This window comes from Perognathus longimembris, chromosome 18 (genome assembly GCF_023159225.1).
Source record: "Perognathus longimembris pacificus isolate PPM17 chromosome 18, ASM2315922v1, whole genome shotgun sequence".
NCBI lineage: Eukaryota > Metazoa > Chordata > Mammalia > Rodentia > Heteromyidae > Perognathus > Perognathus longimembris.
Genome location: NC_063178.1, coordinates 48,972,708 through 48,991,514, shown reverse-complemented (window position 1 = coordinate 48,991,514; position 18,807 = coordinate 48,972,708). Strand labels below are relative to the sequence as shown.

General features: G+C 45.0%; 1 long non-coding RNA gene across 1 annotated transcript; it reads right to left on the bottom strand.

Moving 5' to 3' along the window:
* Positions 1–1,455: 1,455 nt before the first annotated feature.
* Positions 1,456–18,740, bottom strand: LOC125366813. Its single transcript, XR_007213978.1, has 3 exons — positions 18,561–18,740; positions 16,416–16,422; positions 1,456–1,466 (listed from the first exon to the last, which is right to left on the bottom strand). It is a non-coding gene; the product is annotated as an uncharacterized LOC125366813 (long non-coding RNA).
* Positions 18,741–18,807: the final 67 nt, after the last annotated feature.

Sequence of the window (18,807 nt, the reverse complement as noted above, 5' to 3'; positions counted from 1 at the left end):
AATGTGGTTTGCTGTAGAATGTAGGTGACTGTGTTGAGACGGCCAATAAAGAGCAAGGAAGAGAGGAAACAGAAGATGAGAAATGAGCAGGATGTAGCTGAGAGCCTGATTATTAGCCTTGACAATGGGGGTGTTGTCATGTTTCACAAAGACCCCAAGAAAAATTGCTATGAGTGTAGATAAACCAAGAGCCATACAGGCCAAGGCCATCCTCAAGGGCTTTCCTTAAGCCAGGAAATTTGCAGCTCTTAGGAGGGACTTGTTTCTCTCTGTGTTGGCATACAGGTGATCTGGACACTTTACACACTGTTACATATATACTGACGAAGACAAGTTAGCATTATTCCCTTTCACTACTTAAAAAGAAATAAGGAAATCCTTCCATAGAAAAATATTCTTACATCAAGGCAGTTTATGACAAACCAACAGCAAGCATAACTCTAAATGGTGTAAAAATAAAGCCATTCCCTTTAAAATCAGGAGCAAGGCAGGGATGTCCACTCTTTCCCCTGCTCTTCCACATAGTACTAGAATTCCTAGCCAGAGCAATCAGGCAAGAAGAAAATATAAAGGGGATCCAAACAGGAAAAGATAAAGTTAAACTTTCTCTCTTCGCAGATGACATGACCCTATACCTAAAGAATCCCAAAGACTCTACCCCCAAACTACTAGAGCTGATCCAAAACTTTGGCAAAGTTGCAGGATATAAAATAAAACCTTAAAAAAATAACGGCCTTTCTCTATGCTAACGACCCAATGACCGAGGCTGAAATCAGGAAAGCAACTCCTTTTGCAATAGCCCCCAAAAACATAAAATACTTAGGAATAACCTTAACCAAAGAAGTAAAAGACCTCTTTGATGAGAACTTTAAAAGCTTGAAAAATGAAATTAAATCAAAACTAAGGAAATGGAAAAACTTCCCATGCTCCTGGATTGGGAGGATTAACATAATCAAAATGGCAATATTGCCAAAGGCTATCTACAAATTCAATGCAATACCCATTAATATCCCAACACCATTTTTTAATGAAATAGAGGAAGCAATCCAGAAATTCATATGGAACAATAAAAGACCTAGAATAGCAAAAACAATCCTAAGCAGAAAGAACAGTGCTGGAGGAATTACAATACACAACTTCAAGCTGTACTATAAAGCTATAGTAATAAAAACAGCTTGGTATTGGCACCGGAACAGGCCTGAAGACCAATGGAACAGAATTGAAGACCCAGAAATGAACCCACAGGACTACGCCTACTTAATCTTTGATAAAGGAGCTAAAACAATAGTATGGAAGAAAGATAGCCTCTTTAACAAGTGGTGCTGGCAAAACTGGCTCAACACATGCAACAAACTAAAACTAGATCCTTATATATCACCCTGCACCAAAATCAATTCCAAATGGATTCAAGACCTCGAAATCAAAACAGACACCCTGAAAACACTAAAGGAAGGAGTGGAGAAACACTTGGGCTCCTTGAAACAGGGCGGAACTTCCTTAACAAAGACCCAGAAAGGCTACAAATCAAAGAAAGGTTAGACAAATGGGACTGCATCAAACTTCAGAGCTTCTGCACGGCAAAGGACATAGCTTGCAAGATAAACAGAAAGCCCACAGACTGGGAGAAGATCTTTAGCGGCCATTCAAAGGACAAAGGCCTCATATCTAAAATATATACAGAAATGAAAAAATTACCTTCTTCCAAAACAAAACCGCAAAGAACCAATAGCCCCCTCATCAAGTGGGCTAAAGACTTACAAAGAGACTTCTCTGATGAGGAACTAAGAATGGCCAAGAGACATATGAAAAAATTCTCTACATCACTGGCCATGAAAGAAATGCAAATCAAAACAACATTGAAATTCCATCTCATCCCGGTAAGTATGTCATATATCAAGAAAACTAACAATAACAATTGTTGGAGGGGATGTGGCAAAAGGGAACCCTACTTCCTTGTTGGTGGGAATGTAAACTGGTTCAGCCACTCTGGCCAGCAGTATGGAGATTCCTCAGAAGGCTAAATATAGAACACCCCTATGACCCAGCAGCCCCACTTTTGGGTATCTATCCAAAAGACCACAAACAAAATCACAGTAATGCCACCAGCACAACAATGTTCTTCGCAGCACAATTTGTCATAGCGAGAATCTGGAACCAACCCAGATGCCCCTCAGTAGATGAATGGATCAGGAAAATGTGGTACATATACACAATGGAATTTTATGCCTATATCAGAAAGAATGACATTGTCCCATTTGTAAGGAAATGGAATGAATTGGAAAAAAAATTATACTAAGTGAAGTGAGCCAGACCCAAAGAAACATGGACTCTATGGTCTCCCTTATTGGGAATAATTAGTACAGGTTTAGGCAAGTCATAGCAGAGCATCACAAGGCCCAATAGCTATACCCTTATGAACACATAAGATAATGCTAAGTGAAATGAACTCCATGTTATGGAAACAATTGTTATATCACAGTTGTAACTACTTTCAACGTCCCATGTGTATCTGTAGCTTCTATTATTGATGATGGTCTTGTATCACCTTCTTGTGGTTGTACCTACACTATCTCTAATTTTATCTTAGTATATTGGAAACCGTGTATACTGGTATTGGAAGTAGGAAATTGAAAGTGAATACCAAAATTGAGAGACACAGGGTAAAAAAAGACAAACAACTCCCAAAGCAATACTTGCAAAACTGTTTTGTGTAAGTGAACTGAACACCTCCGGGTGGGGGGGAAGGGAAAGGGGGAGGATGGAGGGGGGTATGAGGGACAAGGTAACAAACAGTACAAGAAATGTATCCAATACCTAACGTATGAAACTGTAACCTCTCTGTACATCAGTTTGATAATAAAAAATTGAAAAAAAAAGGGGGCAATGTTTAATTAAAATATGCTGTTAGATTAAGGAAAACAAGGGAGTGGCATTTGTAGTTGGTTTAATATAAGGTACAGTTTCAAGTAAGGGGATGGAGTGGGCAATATAAGCGCTATCTGTATACAAATTAAAGGGAGTATTAGGTAACTGAATAAACACCTGTAAAACAGCAAAAAGCTCAACCTTTTGTGCAGAGTGATAGGGGGATTGTAGGGAAGTGGTTAGGTTGTCAATAGTAAAGGCTGCTATTCCATTTGAGGTACCATAAGTAAACACAATGGAAGCACAGGAAAGAGGTTGACGAGAAGTTTGAGGGGGAAAACAAGGGATTGGTATTTTAAAAATTGGAGGAGTTTATCAGCAGCATAATGATTATCATAGATTCCTTGAAAGGAAATACAAGACACCATCCAAGCGTCATCATTTTGCATTAGCCACTGAATTTGAGTGGGAGAATATGGCAATATTATTTTATCAGGGTCTCTGCCAAACATTTTTCTGCTATGTTCTCTTCCAACTTTAATTAATTCCGCCACCCAGGTGGCATAAGGAGTGAGAACTTTAAGCGGGGAGGCAGGTAAATGTACCCAAAAGAGGGGTCCCTCTTGCCAGAAGACTCCAGTAGGTGTAAAGCTGGTGGCACAAATAATAAATTGGAGGGGTTTATTGTAAAAAATAAAAGTTACTTGTTGATTTGTGATGGCAGTTTCCACTATCTTTAAGGCCTCTTGAGTGGGGGCAGTTAGTGACCGACTAGAGGTTGGATTTGGGTCCCCTTTAAGGATGTCAAATAAAGGCTTAATTTCGCCAGTGGTTAGTTTAAGGTACGGCCGAAGCCAATTAATGTCTCCCAAAAGTTTTTGGAAATCATTTAAGGTCTTTAAGTAACCAGTTTTAACTTGAATTTTTTGTAAAAGAATCTTATTATGAAAGAGTTCAAAGCCCAAAGTCATGTAGAAAGGCTTTAACTGAATTTTGTCTGGCGCGATTTGAAGGCCAGCATCAGTGGAGGCTTTAGAAAGTTCTTGAGAGTAGTAAAGAAGCTGATCAAAATTAGGGCCTGCTAAGAGTATGTCATCCATATAATGAATTAAATATATGGAGGGCCATTTTTGTCTAAATGGATCTACAATTTCAGCCACGAATTTTTGGCATAGGGTGGGACTATTTGCCATCCCCTGGGGCAGCACCTTCCACTGAAACCTTGGCATATGGCCCTTAAAATTAGTCACAGGCAAACTAAATGCAAAATGCTTGCGGTCCTCAGGGTGCAGAGGAATTGTAAAAAAAAAAAAATCTTTTAGGTCAATAACAATCTTACAATACCCCGCAGGAATAGCCACAGGAGTAGGGAGGCCTGGTTGAAGGGCTCCCATGGGTATCATAGCTTTATTGATTTCCCTAAGGTCCTGAAGTAATCTCCATATTCCTGATTTTTTTTATTACAAAAATGGGAGTGTTCCAAGGAGAAGTGGTAGGTTCAATGTGGCCAGCAGCGAGCTGTTCCTGTACTAATGTTGTAGCTGTGGCCAATTTTTTGAGAGTTAAGGGCCATTGATCAACCCATACAGGCTCTGTCCTTTTCTCGGATATTTTGTCTGCATGGAGTACAGGAATGTCAACAGGCGTTAGGATAAATTTTCATAGCCAATGCCGGAGCGATTGGTTTTTATATTAAACTGGATTGGTTCTTTAGTGCCCTGAGAGTGTTTACCTAGTCCTTGCCCAGGGCGAAAACCTTGATTAAACATTTGTTGAGGGACCAATTCTTTAGGGCTACACATTATAAATTTCATTTGAGACAAAATGTCTCAGCCCCATAAATTGACCAGAAGGTCTTCAACTACGTAGAGCTGAACAGCGCCTTTATTTCCTTCCTCATCCTCCCAAGAGAGAATTTTTGAGCTCTGTATGTGGTTAGAGGTTTGTTCTATCCCTTTGAGATGGGTCTTGGAGGAGGTGAGGGGCCAGGATACGGGCCAATCTTTTTTAGAAATAATTGTGGCATCTGCACCAGTATCCATGAGGCCTTCAAAGACTTTCCCATCTAGTTTTAATTTAAGAAGGGGGATTTTTTGAGTGATCTCTTGTACCCAATAAGTATCTGAAAAACCAAAGCCATGAGGACCTTTTTGTTGTTTATAGCAGGGGCTTTTATAATTAAGAGGGAGTAATATCAACTGAGCAATTCTTTGGCCAGGGAAAACAGTGATTGGCCCCTGAGAAGCAATGGCTAATAGTTTAATCTCCCCAGTATAATTATCATTAACTCCTGGAAAGATATTAAGGCCCTGAATAATAGCCTACCACACCCCAGGATGAGGCCAAAAGTGTCTGAGGGGAGTGGGTCAAATACCCCTGTGGAGATAATTTGAGTTCCTAATTTGGGGGTTAATATTGTTTTGGAGGTAGCACAGAGGTCCAATCCTGCACTACCGGCGGTTTCCCGTTTAAGGGCATTAATGGTGGTTGGGGGGCTGATTGGGGAACGAACCTGACAATCCCAGGATTCTGTTCCATCTGATTTCTGGGGCCCTGGGGTGGGCCTCACATGAAGTTTCCCTGTTTGGGAGGCAGAGGATTGCCCTGTATGTCGGTCTTGGAGCAGCACTCAGAGGCCCAATGTCTACCCCATTTGCATCTTGGACATAAGGACGAAGGAAGTGGTTTTTCAGCCTTAGGGGCTGTACACTCCTTTGCGAAGTGGCCAGGCTGTTTACAGTTAAAGCAACTTTTTGGTTTTTGTCCCTGGGTAAAATCCTTAAGAGCCGCACCTATGGCTAATCCAATATTACGAGAGGCTGGATCAATGTCAAAACAAAGCCTTATAAAGTCAGAAATAGTTTTGCCATGGCAATGAGGGCGTATAGCCACTTGGCAAGCAGAATTGACATTTTCAAATGCAAGGTGTTGAATAAGTTCATTATCTGTCTCTTCCCTCCCCATAAGGCATTTGGCAGCCTCAGTAAGACGTCCAATAAAATCACTATATGGCTCATGGGGCCCTTGCCGAATCTTGGCAAGGGAGGTCATAGCAGATCCCTGAGATGGAAGGCTTTTCCAGGCCTTAAGGACTGCATGCTGAATTTGAACAAGCAGACCCGGAGGAAATTTAGCCTGTTTTTCGTTAGTATTGTTGTGCCAAGTCGCAAGGCCACCACCAAGAAGACCACTGAGACTCAGACATTTCCGAAATGCAAAAGCAAGGCAAGGCTTTTCTTACTTTCGGAGTCTGGGGTCTCGGGGGTCTCTGGGGCCATCCCGGACGAGCCCCCAAATGTTGTGCCAAGTCTCAAGACCACCCCCAAGAAGACCACTGAGATTCAGACACTCCGAAATGCAAAAGCAAGGCAAGGCTTTATTTAACGAGCTGCCAACTCGGGCCTCGTCCTACCCACCGACACAGCGGAGCTTAGGAGGGAGCCCCGAGCTGTGATTACACAGGGCTTATAAAGGCAAAGAACAAGGTTACAACAATCAGGTGTGCAAGCAAGATTAGGACACAGGTACAAATCTGATTGGCTCAGGGTTTAATTCTAAAATGGGGTTCACGTGTCTGGCACTTCAGTATTAAATGGTTCATTGCCTAACAATTTTTCTATGGTCCAAGATTTAGAATGGCCACCAGCAGACATATTGCGGCAGGCTATGTCCTGACATCTATCAGCATAATCCACCTTCCATAGGAGGAAATTGCCCCGTGTTAAGGTGGCATTGGTCAGCATGGCCCAGTCATTAACTGTAAGCCATTCCTCACTTAGCAATTCTAGAATGGAGATGGTAAAAGGAGCAGTAGGGCCATATAAAGAAAGTGCATTTTTTAGTTCCATAACATGTCTGAATTTGAGGCGGCGGTATTTTTGAGCTCTGATTATCAAAGGCTCACTGTCCTTTTCCTCCTCTGAGCTTTCTGTCTCAGCAGGCTCTCCTGTCTCTGATACCTCTTTTTCACCCTCCCCTTTACCCTCTGCCTCCGCCTCTTCCTCCTTAGGTTCCTGAGTTGGGGTCTCACTGGGGTCATTCTTTGTTGATTTAATTTAGAAACATGTCACCGGGAAGGCGTGAAGGGTCTGTTTAGATTTTGGCTTAGTTTTGCGTAAAGAGGTGGAAGGAGATGTTAACTCTAAGTCAAGGTCTAACAACTGTTTAAGTAACTGAAACTTTTCCCTTTTGGGTTGAAGAAGGGCTTTTAAGGACTGAGCCTCCTGGGAGAGTTTAACTGTTGCTTGTCTGGTTATTTCCTCAATATCAGGGAAAGCGGCAAGAGCGGGAGCACAAAAGAGAGGCACTGTATTGTAAAGAGGTGGCCATGTGCCCGAAGCGGCCAAGGGGGAACCAGTCAGGATTATGGTATTTGGCTGCCTCCTCCCCTAAAGTGGCCCATCTCCCAGTGGAAGCATATCATCATTAGAGCCACCGGATTCTAAACCAGAAAGGACCGGGTAAATGGACTTTGGACCCCTAGGCTGGGGATAGCTGCTGACTTCAGGCATGGGAATGGAAACAGAAGGACAAGGAGACATAACAGGGGGAGGGTGGGGCATTTTAGCAGGCTCCTTGAGGAAAGAAGCCTGGATCCCTTTGAAATTTTCTTTTAGGAAAGTTTCACTATCCTCAACTATCTTGGAAACATCAGCCCAATAGTGGCGGACTTGTAGAACCTCATGTATAAGACTCCAATAGGAGAAGGCCTGTACAGGTACCTTCTGGGGACCAAAAGTCTGGTAATAGTCTTTAAGGCAATCACCAACACGACACCACCTTTGTTCATCTATTGACCTTTCCTGTGGGAAGCATGGACAAATATCTTCCAAGAGTATAAAAAATTCTACTAAATCCTTTTTTTTAACCAGTGTTCCTCATGACTTGAGAGAGGCTTTAAGTTCCCAGAGACACAGTTCATGTTTGCTAAGTGTTTGTCCCATACTTGCGTCGCCTCTGTTACCTTATGGATCTGTATCCCAGAGGCCGTTTCTGCAGTGATCTCAGTGCGGATCTTCACTCACCAACTGGGTGGCAATCCAAGGGGTGGGGCATCTGCACTATCAGGCTGACGTTCAGACCAAACTCCCTTCCTCCAGTCCCATGTTGGGCACCACTCTGCCCTGGCACGCGGGGATTTGACAACTGGTACCCGAGGGGAAATTGACCTGAAGGAGAGAATACCAGAAACAAGGAAGTAGAACAAGATAGGATTCTGATCAAGGTCTCAAATTTTATTTTTTGCAGAGCAGCTTATATAGTAATCAGCAATGGTGACTCACATAGAAAGGGTCATCATGTTGCTAGGTTACAATACCGTGGGATGCTCTGCCTCGGGACAGGGGCTGAGTCAGAAAGTTCACAAAGTTGTTAATAAAAGTCATACAGGATGTTAGGTCTAACAGGCAAGGTTATGAAAACATCAGACATTCTTATCAGCTAAGTCTTATAGTTTATTATTGTTACAGCATGACAGCTATTTTGGCTCCCGGCAGGTTACCTCCTTATAAATCATGTATACGAAAGAGAGTTCATGAGTTCTTTGATCCAATTATTTCATTTATTCATACAATAAAAGATTTCCAAATCCCAGAAGGCAAGATTTTTTTCTTTATTTTTAATTTTTTACTCGTCCCTCCTCCGTGCACCCACCCCCGGGGCTTCTGTCTCCGCATTTCCTCTTCCACCGACTCCGCACGAGTTCTACAGGTCAGTTACACCATATTCGTTTGCAAGTATTACTGCTGCAGCAGTTTGTCTTTTTGTCATTTTTCTCTTAGTTTTGGTATCCCCTTTCCCTTCCATAGTTGCGACACAGATATATACAGTATCCAGGGTACTGAAATCATATAACATGCTATCAGGTGTCAGAGCAACAGGAAAGAAAGATAAGAAGCAAAGGCATCATTTCATGTCACATGTTGAAAACAACTCCAATGATGAACCACATTCTTTCATCATTTGGCTGGTTTGTGGGTGGGAGCACTGACAAATGAATTCATGGCCTAGGCTCTGGCTATTCCTCAGCTCTTTCCATTCAATGTTGGCCCTCTACCATGAGACTCGGAAACTCTCCTTCTGGGATTTTCATGGTTCATTGGAGATTTCAAAACAAAACAAAAAACCAAACCTCAGGGGATCAGGCTTGGTTGGCTTTGAACTGTGATCCTCAGATCTCAGCTTCCTGAATAGTTACAATTAGCAGTGTGAACAAGCAGCCTGTGGCTGAATGACTATTTTTTTTTTTTTGGTGGATTCGCTTTTCAAACCTGAGCTAGAGCACTGTCCCTAAACTCACTTGCTCAAGGCCAGCACTCTCCCTTGTTTGCTCATCGTTCTACTGCTAGTTTTCTGGAGGTTTGTTTTAGATGAGAGTCTCATACACGTTGCAAGCGAGGCTGATTTTGAACCATGTTCCTTGGATCTCTAATTGGTTGAGGAGTTCAGATTCTACGCAGGAACATTCCTCTGATTGTGGTATCCTGAGAAATGACATCTTCGTATTCATGCCTTTTGTTTCCTCTCTTTTTGCATTGAAATGATGGGTGGAAACACTGAACTGTACCCTGTCACGTGGCGGCACCAGGATCTGGAGGTTTGATCGCAACCATTTGGAGAAACAAGACTGTGCTCTAATTCTTTCCAGAGGGCATTCATTCCAGACTCTTGACGGACTGTGCACATGACACAGGAATCCGCAGAGGGCACAGAAGTTCCTGGTTTCCAGAACTACAGTTGAATCGAAAAGCTCAGGACGACCGGTCGTTTCTCTTCCGCACACATGGAACGTGGAGATCTGCCCAGGTGGAGAACTCTCTTATGGCCCAGCATTCGTTGTGATGCTGAGATGAAATTCCCAGAGAAAGGCGACCGACTACCCAAGGCCATGAAGCCCCTCCTCTGTGAACACCCAGGAACCATCCGGCCCCAGGCTGTAGTACTGGAAACTGTCACAGTAACGACAGAAATCGGTACAGATCTGGACCTTCTGGGTTGTCCGTACATCTTCCAGTGCCTGGGCCAAACTAGCCAGAACTTGGGTAAAACTGTCAGGGTCGATGTTCCCCGGGGACCCGTAGCTCTCCAGAGGGGGAGAATAGATCGCTCGGCTCAACTGGCCCGACCTGGCAATGACTCCCAGGAGGCTGTGCAGGGTGTCCATGAAGATGTGGTTTCCATAGAAACTGAAGAAGCTGATCTTGGAGCACTGGCTCAGGGTGGGCAAAAAGCCTGAGACGTGGGCATCACTGATTTTGCAGTCCTCCAGGGCCAGGGTCTCCAGGGTGCCGGCCACCTGCTCCAACAGGGCTCTCAGGGGATCGGGACTGAAGCTATCCATAGACAAATTCCGCAGCCGCAGGTGCTGGAGCTGTGTGGTGCAGGGACACTGGGATAGAAACCTCAGGTCAGCTTCCTGAAGGTCACATGTGCTCAGAGACAAGGCCTGCAAAGGTGGCAGGCTCCTGAGGATGGCGGGCAGCTTTCCACCAAGGTAGAGGACGTCTCGCATATGCAGCTCCTGGAGACGCTGCAGCTGCCCCAGATGTGCCCCCAATTGAGAGGAATAAGAGGAATCTGGGGAGCTGGGAGTGTAGAAGTCACCACGCATATTGCAGAAAGTAAGGATGCGGAGGTTCTTCATCTGGCTCAGGTAAGGAGCAAAGGTTTGCATGGTTTCTCCATGCCACAGTTCACTCACCAGCAGTTCCTGGATAGAGTCCAGACTCACGACCGACAGAACCTTCTGGATTTCACAGCTGGAGTCACACAGAATCTGCAGCTCCCTCGAGCACAGCCGGACTCGTTCTTTCCTCTCCAGGGCCCACTGGAGCAGGAAGGCTTGGAGATCATCCCGAGCGCCATCGTCAATGGTCAGGTGGATGGTGATCACCAAGGGCTGCTCTTCAGCCACCCCTGTCCAGGGACTTGCTCTTGGCTTGACAGGCGGGACCTCCGGGTAGGACATTTGTGCCATGGCAGGGTACCCCAGCGTCCAGATCCCTGGGTGCTCACCCTGCAGATCAAGGGCTTGCAGTTTCCACCGACGGGGGCGCTGCCTTTTGGCCAGTAGCAGATCAAGCCCACCCAGGACAGCCTTGAGGGTTTCTGGTTCTGGTGGCTGTGCCAGGTCCCCGAGGGGGAGGCAGGGGAAGGGCCAGGCCTGCACCATGGCCTTCAGCACCTCTCTGTGGCCCCCAGTGTAGGCCTCCACGAAGAGCGAAGGGAACAGCAGCAGTGGCAGATTGTCTAGGGCAGAGGTGGCCAGGGCCTGGTTGCTCAGCAGACTTTTCCCGGCGAGTCGCTGGAGCAAGGGTGGGGTCCCGGCGTTCATCTTGCTCGATGATATAGGGATCTGGTGTGCAGGGTTCTCTGAATCCCAGCAGGGCCAGGCACTGACTGCAGGTCACTCCAGGACTCTGCTGCTGTTCTCTGAGCTCTGGGTATCTTTATACCCTCAGGCCCCGCCTTCAGGAGTGCACATCAGCCAATCAGATAGCAGCTACTCTTGGCCTTATTGAAACACACCCAGTACAACTAGAAGGGGTGTCCTTCTCTGGATTAGGTCAAACCCTGCTTCCTAAACAAAAGTGATAGGATTAAGGGCGTGTTCCCCAACTGATCTTTGAAATGTAAATTACACTGAAGCAGAAACAATTTCCACCCACCTGTCGCCTGAAACCCCTCCAGGCATTCCCATGATGCTTCGCTGCCCTGGGGCTGGGAAGGATGCAGGAGAGGCCCCAGCAACAAAGACTAGGGGGGACATTCCATCTCTGTGGGTTTTTCCTTCATTTCCTTGTTCCTTCCTTCCTTCCTTCCCTTCCTTCCTTCCTTCCTTCCTCCCTCGCTTTGCATTTCTTTTCCTTTCTTCCATTCTTTTCTCCTATGTTCGGTTTCTCTTTCTTCTCCTTAGCATTGACCTCCGTTCTCCCTTTTTCCCTTCCTTTCTTTGTTCTCCTTCCACTCCTGTCCTTCTTTCCTACAATTTCACCCTTTCTTTTCCTTTCTACTTAGTCCCCTACCTGTTTGCCTGCCTCCGTATCTTCTTCTTTTCTCCACTTCTTTCGTACCTTCCTTCCTCTTTCCTTCCTTCCTAAATTCACACCTTCATCCATTTCTCATTTCTCTCATTCTCTCTTTGTCCCTATCTCTCTTCTCCTCTTTCCATCTCACTCTGTCGTTCTCCTGAACCCTCTCTCACTCTTCCTTTTTGTCTCTTCCTTTCCAGAAGTGTGTCTTTGACTTAAGTAGTATAGTGTACTCATCACCTACAAAAACCCATGGAAAACACCTAGCACCAGATTTCAATCCCCTGGGCTGCCACAAATACAAACCCCAACAATGACACATTTCAAAGACAACAATACGTAGACCAAATTTTGGAGAATATGTAGGGCGCATAGGAATTAATGTCAAATAAGGAAGCACCCCCCCATGAGAGGAAGATAACTATTTCTTCATCTCCCACACATTTTGGCATGGAGGCCTACATCTTTAAGCACTCATGTTGAGATTTGATGAAAATGTCTTGGGAATGCTGTCAAACTTCATTGGCTCCTCTTGAATCTTAAGACGTATTCACTTCATATCTACCCAGGTACACCAAAAGAAACAACAATAGAAAGGAAGGGAGGAAGGGAAGAAGGGAGAAATGGAGGAAGGATGGAAGAAAGGGAGGCAGGAAGGAAGGAAGGAAGGAAGGAAGGAAGGAAGGAAGGAAGGAAGGAAGGAAGGAAGGAAGGAAGGAAGGAAGGAAGGAAGGAAGGAAGGAACTTGAGAGAAGGACAGAAACAGACAAAGGAGGATGGGAGAAGGCAGGAGTTATGTTGGAAGAAATCAAGGATGGAATGGAGAAAAGAAGGTAGGCAGGCAGATGAGAAAGAAGGAAGAATGGAAGGATATGAAAAAAAGGGAAAGCAGGGAAAGAAGTGAAGATTGGAAGGAAAGAAGGAAAGGCTGGAAGCTGGCAGACAGGTAGAAAAGAACCACAGCACCACTTCTGGCTTTTCAGTGGTTCATTGGTGATGAGAGTATCAAGCACTTTCCTGTCCAGGTCGGCTTTGAAGTGTGATCCTTAAATCTCAGTCTTTTGAGTAGCTGGGATGACAACTGTGCAACACCAGACCCTGGTGTGCTGTGTGTGCTTTGTTATTTCATTATTTTTATGATTTCCTTGGGTATCTATCAGTTGTGGAAATGCTGCTGGAGGGTATTCATTGTGACACAAACATAGCTAGGGTGGGTGTCTGAGAATATCAGCGTAGGAGTGTGGGCTGAGCTGCAGACCTGTGAGGGGAGGGCTTGTGAGTAATGCCCTTCACATGGCCTGTGATGGTTCATAACACTTCCTTTACACTGTGTCCAGCTGAACATCCCTCCCTGCTGTTCATGGTCCACTTTGAGAGATGACGATGAGCATCTCACTGAAGCTACTTTAGGTTACCTCCTTATAAATCATGTACTCGAAAGAGAGACCATGTGTTCTTTGATTCAATTATTTCATTTATTCATACATTAAAGGATTTCCAACTCCAAGAAGGCAAGATTTACTTCTTTATTTTTATTTATTACCTTGTCCCTTCTCCACGCCCCCACGCCCGGGGCTTCCGCCTCCACATTTCCTCCTCTACCGACCCTCCAGAAGTTCAAAACACATAATGTATTACACACATACACACACACAAACACAGTCATGATGACTTCTCCCTCCCTGGTCCTATGGTGTTCCTCACATGTGGGGGGCATGCATCCTGTGTTATATAATCGATATATCATATAACGTATTATTCACGCACACAATCCTGATGACTTTCCCTGGTCCTGTAGTGTTCTTTGCATGTGGGTGTCATGCGCCCCCCCGCAAGCCCTATTTCCTCAGAGACTTCCTCTAAATGGGGCCTTGTTTCCACCCCAGCGTTACCATTCCCTGCTTTCCTAGGCCAGGCTCTTGCATCTGGTTATTGCATGGCTTATTTTGTGGGGTGATTGTATAAGAGGGGTCCTTCTTTCAGCAATGGTACATGTGAGGATATCAAACAGCTAAAATCAAAGAGCTGGGCTCCATAACGTGGTTTTTCCACTTGCTATTTTGTTTAATGAAACTCACAGGTCCATCCGTGGCTACAAAAAAACTCCTCATGGGAGTGGCGGGGAGCCCCAACATCGGGTAAGATAATGAAGCTGTGGTGATGGAAATGGTAAGGGAGTTCAATCTCATCAGGAGCCATTAGGCTCACTCCCCCTGCCCCCACCCGGCCTCACTCACGCAATCATTTCTATTAGGATTCTTTTTCTTTTTGCCTCTGCCCACTGGAACTGCCATAAAAGGCAATTTCGGGGGGGCAGCGCAAATGGGTCCCACTTTTCTTAAGGAGAAGAGAGGGCTCCCTGCAGATCGGAGGCCTGAAAGAAATAAAACCAGGCCACACTTCCATCCTCATGCTGAGCCATTAGCCATAAAGTCAGCCCAGCCGGCCAGGGGCATGACATTTCACCTGGAAGAAAGCAAGGAGGAGACAGTAGCAGGTGCTTCTGTGAGCACACACTGCAATCCTACTCAAGAAGTTGATATCCCAAGGACTGAGGTTCAAAGCCAGACCAGGCAAGAAAGCCTGAAAGACTAGTTCACACATACACCCAAAAAATTCACACTGGAGGCATGGCCCAGGTGGTAAAGCACCAGCAGAACAAGCACTGGATAAGGCCCTAGATTCAAAGCTGGTGCTGCTCCAAACAAACTTATCTAACAAATTACCATGTCCCCCAAGGCTGAACAAAGCACAGTAGAGAATCCCAACAGTTGAAGTGGCCCTAGAACATTCTCACTGAAGCCAATCTGCACTTGTTGGCAACACTGCCTCCACTCCAGAAAAATGCCAAAGGGCTGGCGAGGGGGAGCATGGCTAAAATGGTAGAGCACCTGTCTAGCAAGCAGGATACCCAGAGTTCAAAGCCCCATCCTACCAAAATAATATAACTGTATACCTATATTGTATCTTATATTATTTACAAATATACAGAGAAAGCAAATAGAACACAGAATAAACATGGACACATATACATGCAAAGCACACATCATGTGTCATAACATTATAAAGGTCAACTAAATCTGCCATTCCCTTGAATTGCACAAAGATGAGATATGTATAAAAGAATAAAGAACTCTAAAAAAAATTCTAACCATGTGCCAGGGGCTCACGTCTGTCATCCCAGCTACTCAGGAGGCTGAGACCTGAAGGGTTGAGGTTTTGAGCCAGCCCAGGCAGGAAAGCCCATGAGACTCTTGATCTCCAAGCAAGCAAGAAGCAGCAAGAAGCCAGAAGTGGAGCTGTGGCTCAAGTGGTAGGGCACCAAGCCTTGAGCAGAGAAGGCCAAAAGAGAGGGCAAGGTCCTGAGTTCAAGTATGACCAATGGTGAACAGGAAGCAGACACTCCCAGGATTGAGCTAAGCCACAATTTCATGCCTTTATGCCTAAATCCTTTCTTAAGCCAGACCTGACTTCACAGGTTCACTAAAGCTGCCCTCAGAAATGCTCAAAAGCGATATAATTCTGAGCTAGGTGTACTACTCATCACAATTTTAGTGTTTGCATGTGCCACTGAAATGGCTTTTCAATGTTTGTCTGGCAACAGGTGCATTAAAATATCATAACAACAATAGCTTGGCACATATTGGGAAGAATTAAAAACTTGCCATGGGGCTGGGGATATGGCCTAGTGGCAGGAGTGCTTGCCTTGTATACATGAAGCCCTGGGTTCAATTCCCCAGCACCACATATACAGAAAACGGCCAGAAATGGCGCTGTGACTCAAGTGGCAGAGTGATAGCCTTGAGCAAAAAGAAGCCAGGGACAGTGCTCAGGCCCTGAGTCCAACGCCCAGGACTGGCAAAAACAAACAAAAAACTTGCCATGAATTAAGATTTTTTTCTCCCCCAATAAAATAAGGTTTGTTTATATGTTTTGGTATTTAAGTGATTTATGGAGGAGGTCAAAACATAAAAGCTATGGAAATAAAATGGAGAGATCAGAGTTAGAGCCACAGTCAAAGATGCATTTGAAATCAAGTTCCAACACTGAACAAGAAGCGTGCTTCAACATGCACCCATAGCACACGCCTGTATTCCCAGTTACTCAGGAGGCTGAAATCTCAGGATCACAGTTCAAAGCCAACCCAGGCAGGAAAGTTCATGAGACTATTATCTCCAGTGAACCACCAGAAAACTGGAAGTGGCGCTGTGAATCAAAGTGGTAGAGTGCTAGCCTTGATCTGAAGAACTCAAGGACAGTGCCCAGGCTCTGAGTTCAAGTCCCAATACTAGTATGCACAAAAAATAAAAAAACAAAAAACCACCATAGAACTGTTTGATGCAGACCAAGAGCTAGAAGGCCCAAGCGATACAACATAGTCCAAACACTGAAAAATGTTTTAAAGTTCTGCTTGAAATTTCAACAGAATAACTTCAAAGATGAGCAGGATCAATTTGCTTTCTTCCACAACCCTGTTAGAAAAAGAAAATGCACAATAAGGTAATGTCTATTGAAACCCACGCTGTTGCTAGGAGCAATGAGGCCCCACTGTTTAATTGCTAAAACTCTGTGACAGAGAAATATAGGATTCAGTGCTTATTTTTAGCCATATTTTTAATTATACTTAATACTTTGGGCTATTAAGAAATAAGATGTTTTCATTGCAAGTAAAACAACCTTAGCCTTATTGGTCCTACAGAAAATGAATTGTGCCAGCCACTAGTAGCTCACACCAGTTACTCAGGAGGATAAGAGGATCATAGTTCGAGGCCAGCTCAGGCTGGAAAGTCTGTGAGACTCTTATCTCCAAAGAACCACCAAAAAAGGACCACAAGTGGAGCTGTGGCTCACATGGCAGAGCACCAGCCTTGAGTGAAAAAGCTAAGGGACAGCGCCCAAGGCTATGAGTTCAAGCCCCAGGTCTGGAACCAAAAACAAAATGAAACAAAACAAAACAAACTCAAATAGATTGACAATTTAATAGGATCAATCAATATTCATAATTATTACCAAGGCCATCCAAAAGGTCATGCCAGTTGAGGAATGTTCACCAACTCCCATCCCATGGTCAAGCGGGAGACACTGGATAATTTTTTTTCTTAGATGGCCTATGAACATCACACTGGGATTATTAAATTAATGTACACTGGATTTTAGTGGCCTTTAATTTAAAAAAAATGGACAGCAGCCACAGAATTCACTAAGGTCCTTTTACAAAGCTAGCATATAACTCCTTGTCATTATTAATATTTAATATTTTCTCATGAAATTGAAGAAAAAAATATCCTTAACAAAACCCCAACCATCCAGGTTAGATTTCACTCATCAAGAGAAATGATTTTTGGGCTAGAGACATAGCTGAGTGAATGGACTTGGCAAGCCTGAGCAAAACCCGGGACTGGAACCCCACCTTTGGAAACTAAAAGTAAATAATAAAAAGCCGGCACTGGGGGCCTCACACCTGTCACTCTTAGCTACTCAAGAGGCTGAGAGCTGGAGGACTACAGTTCAAAGCCAGCTTGGGCAACAAAGTCTCTGAGACTCTCAGCACCAATGAACCACCAGAAAAGCCAAAGTGGCAACGTGGTTCAAGCAGTGGAGCTAACTTAGAAAACCCCAGGCCTTGAGTTGAGTTCAAATCCCAGGAACAGACCAACACGAAGAGTAGTTGTGATGGCCATGGAAGGGGCTTTTCTCAGGGGAGAGGCGGAGAGGACTGAGACTCACAGCACCTTGTGAGCATGGGGTTGTGTTCCATCATGGCCACTAGGAGTTTCAGCGTGAATGCAGAGACCAGATAAGACTGGATGAGGACCTAGGTGAACCTGCAGCACACAGATGCCAACCCGTCAGTGCATTTCCTTAGTCCAGCACCCCCAAAACACACCCACCAGAAACCCACTGCCAGTGGCTCATAGCCTGGCATCCCAGCTACTCAGGAGGCTGAGATCTGAGAATCAGGGTTCAAAGACAGCCAGGATAGGAAAGTCTGTGAGACTCTCATCTCCAATAAACCTACCAAAAAACCGGAAGTGGCACTGTGGCTCAAGTGGCAGAGCACTAGCCTTGAGCTGAAGAGCTCAGGGACAGCACACAGGCCATGAGTTCAAGTCCCAGGACCAACAAAATAAAACACATGATACGCCTGACCCCTTGCTGAAGGCCTTGGGTGACAGACCTGTGGAAGTTGCTGCAGCACTGAAGCCCAGTACTCACAGGGGAGCAACACGTCTCAGATGAGGCTCAGGAGACTACTTTCCAAGTCTGTGTTGGTCTCCTCTTTGCCGGCTCTGGGCTCCTGTTCACAAGGAATGATGGGATTTCCAACAGGAGCCCCAAGCTCAGGAGTCTCCATTCCACTAGAAAGGAATGAAAAGAAAATGCAAGCTGGGAGTGGTGGCTCACACCTGTAATTCTGGCTTCTCAAAAAGGCTGAGATCTGGAGGATCATGGTCCGTGGCCAGCCTAGGGCAGGAAAGTCCATGAGACTCTTATCTCCAATGAATCACCCAGAAAACCAGAAGTGATACTATGGCTCCAGTAGTAGAGTACTAGCCTTGAGCTGAAGAGCACAGGCACAGAACCTGGGCCCTGAGTTCAAGTCCTGTGACTGACAAAAAGTGGACGATGCCAAGAATAAGGGACAACATGGAGAGATGGTAACACCACACATGTGGAACAGCTGAACTGCATCTTCAGACCTTGCTTACCATTTTGACTCAGAACCAGAGATACCAATGGAGGCAGGACATCGGTGATGACCTGCAAGGAAGAGGGACAGAGGTTCAAATCTCAGGGAAAGCTGTCAAGTACCAAGACAGTATATCAAAAGATAAGTGGGGGACACTGGATGCGCAAGGCTTATACTTATCATCCTAACTACGCAGGAGGCTGAGATCTGGGGTCAAGGTTC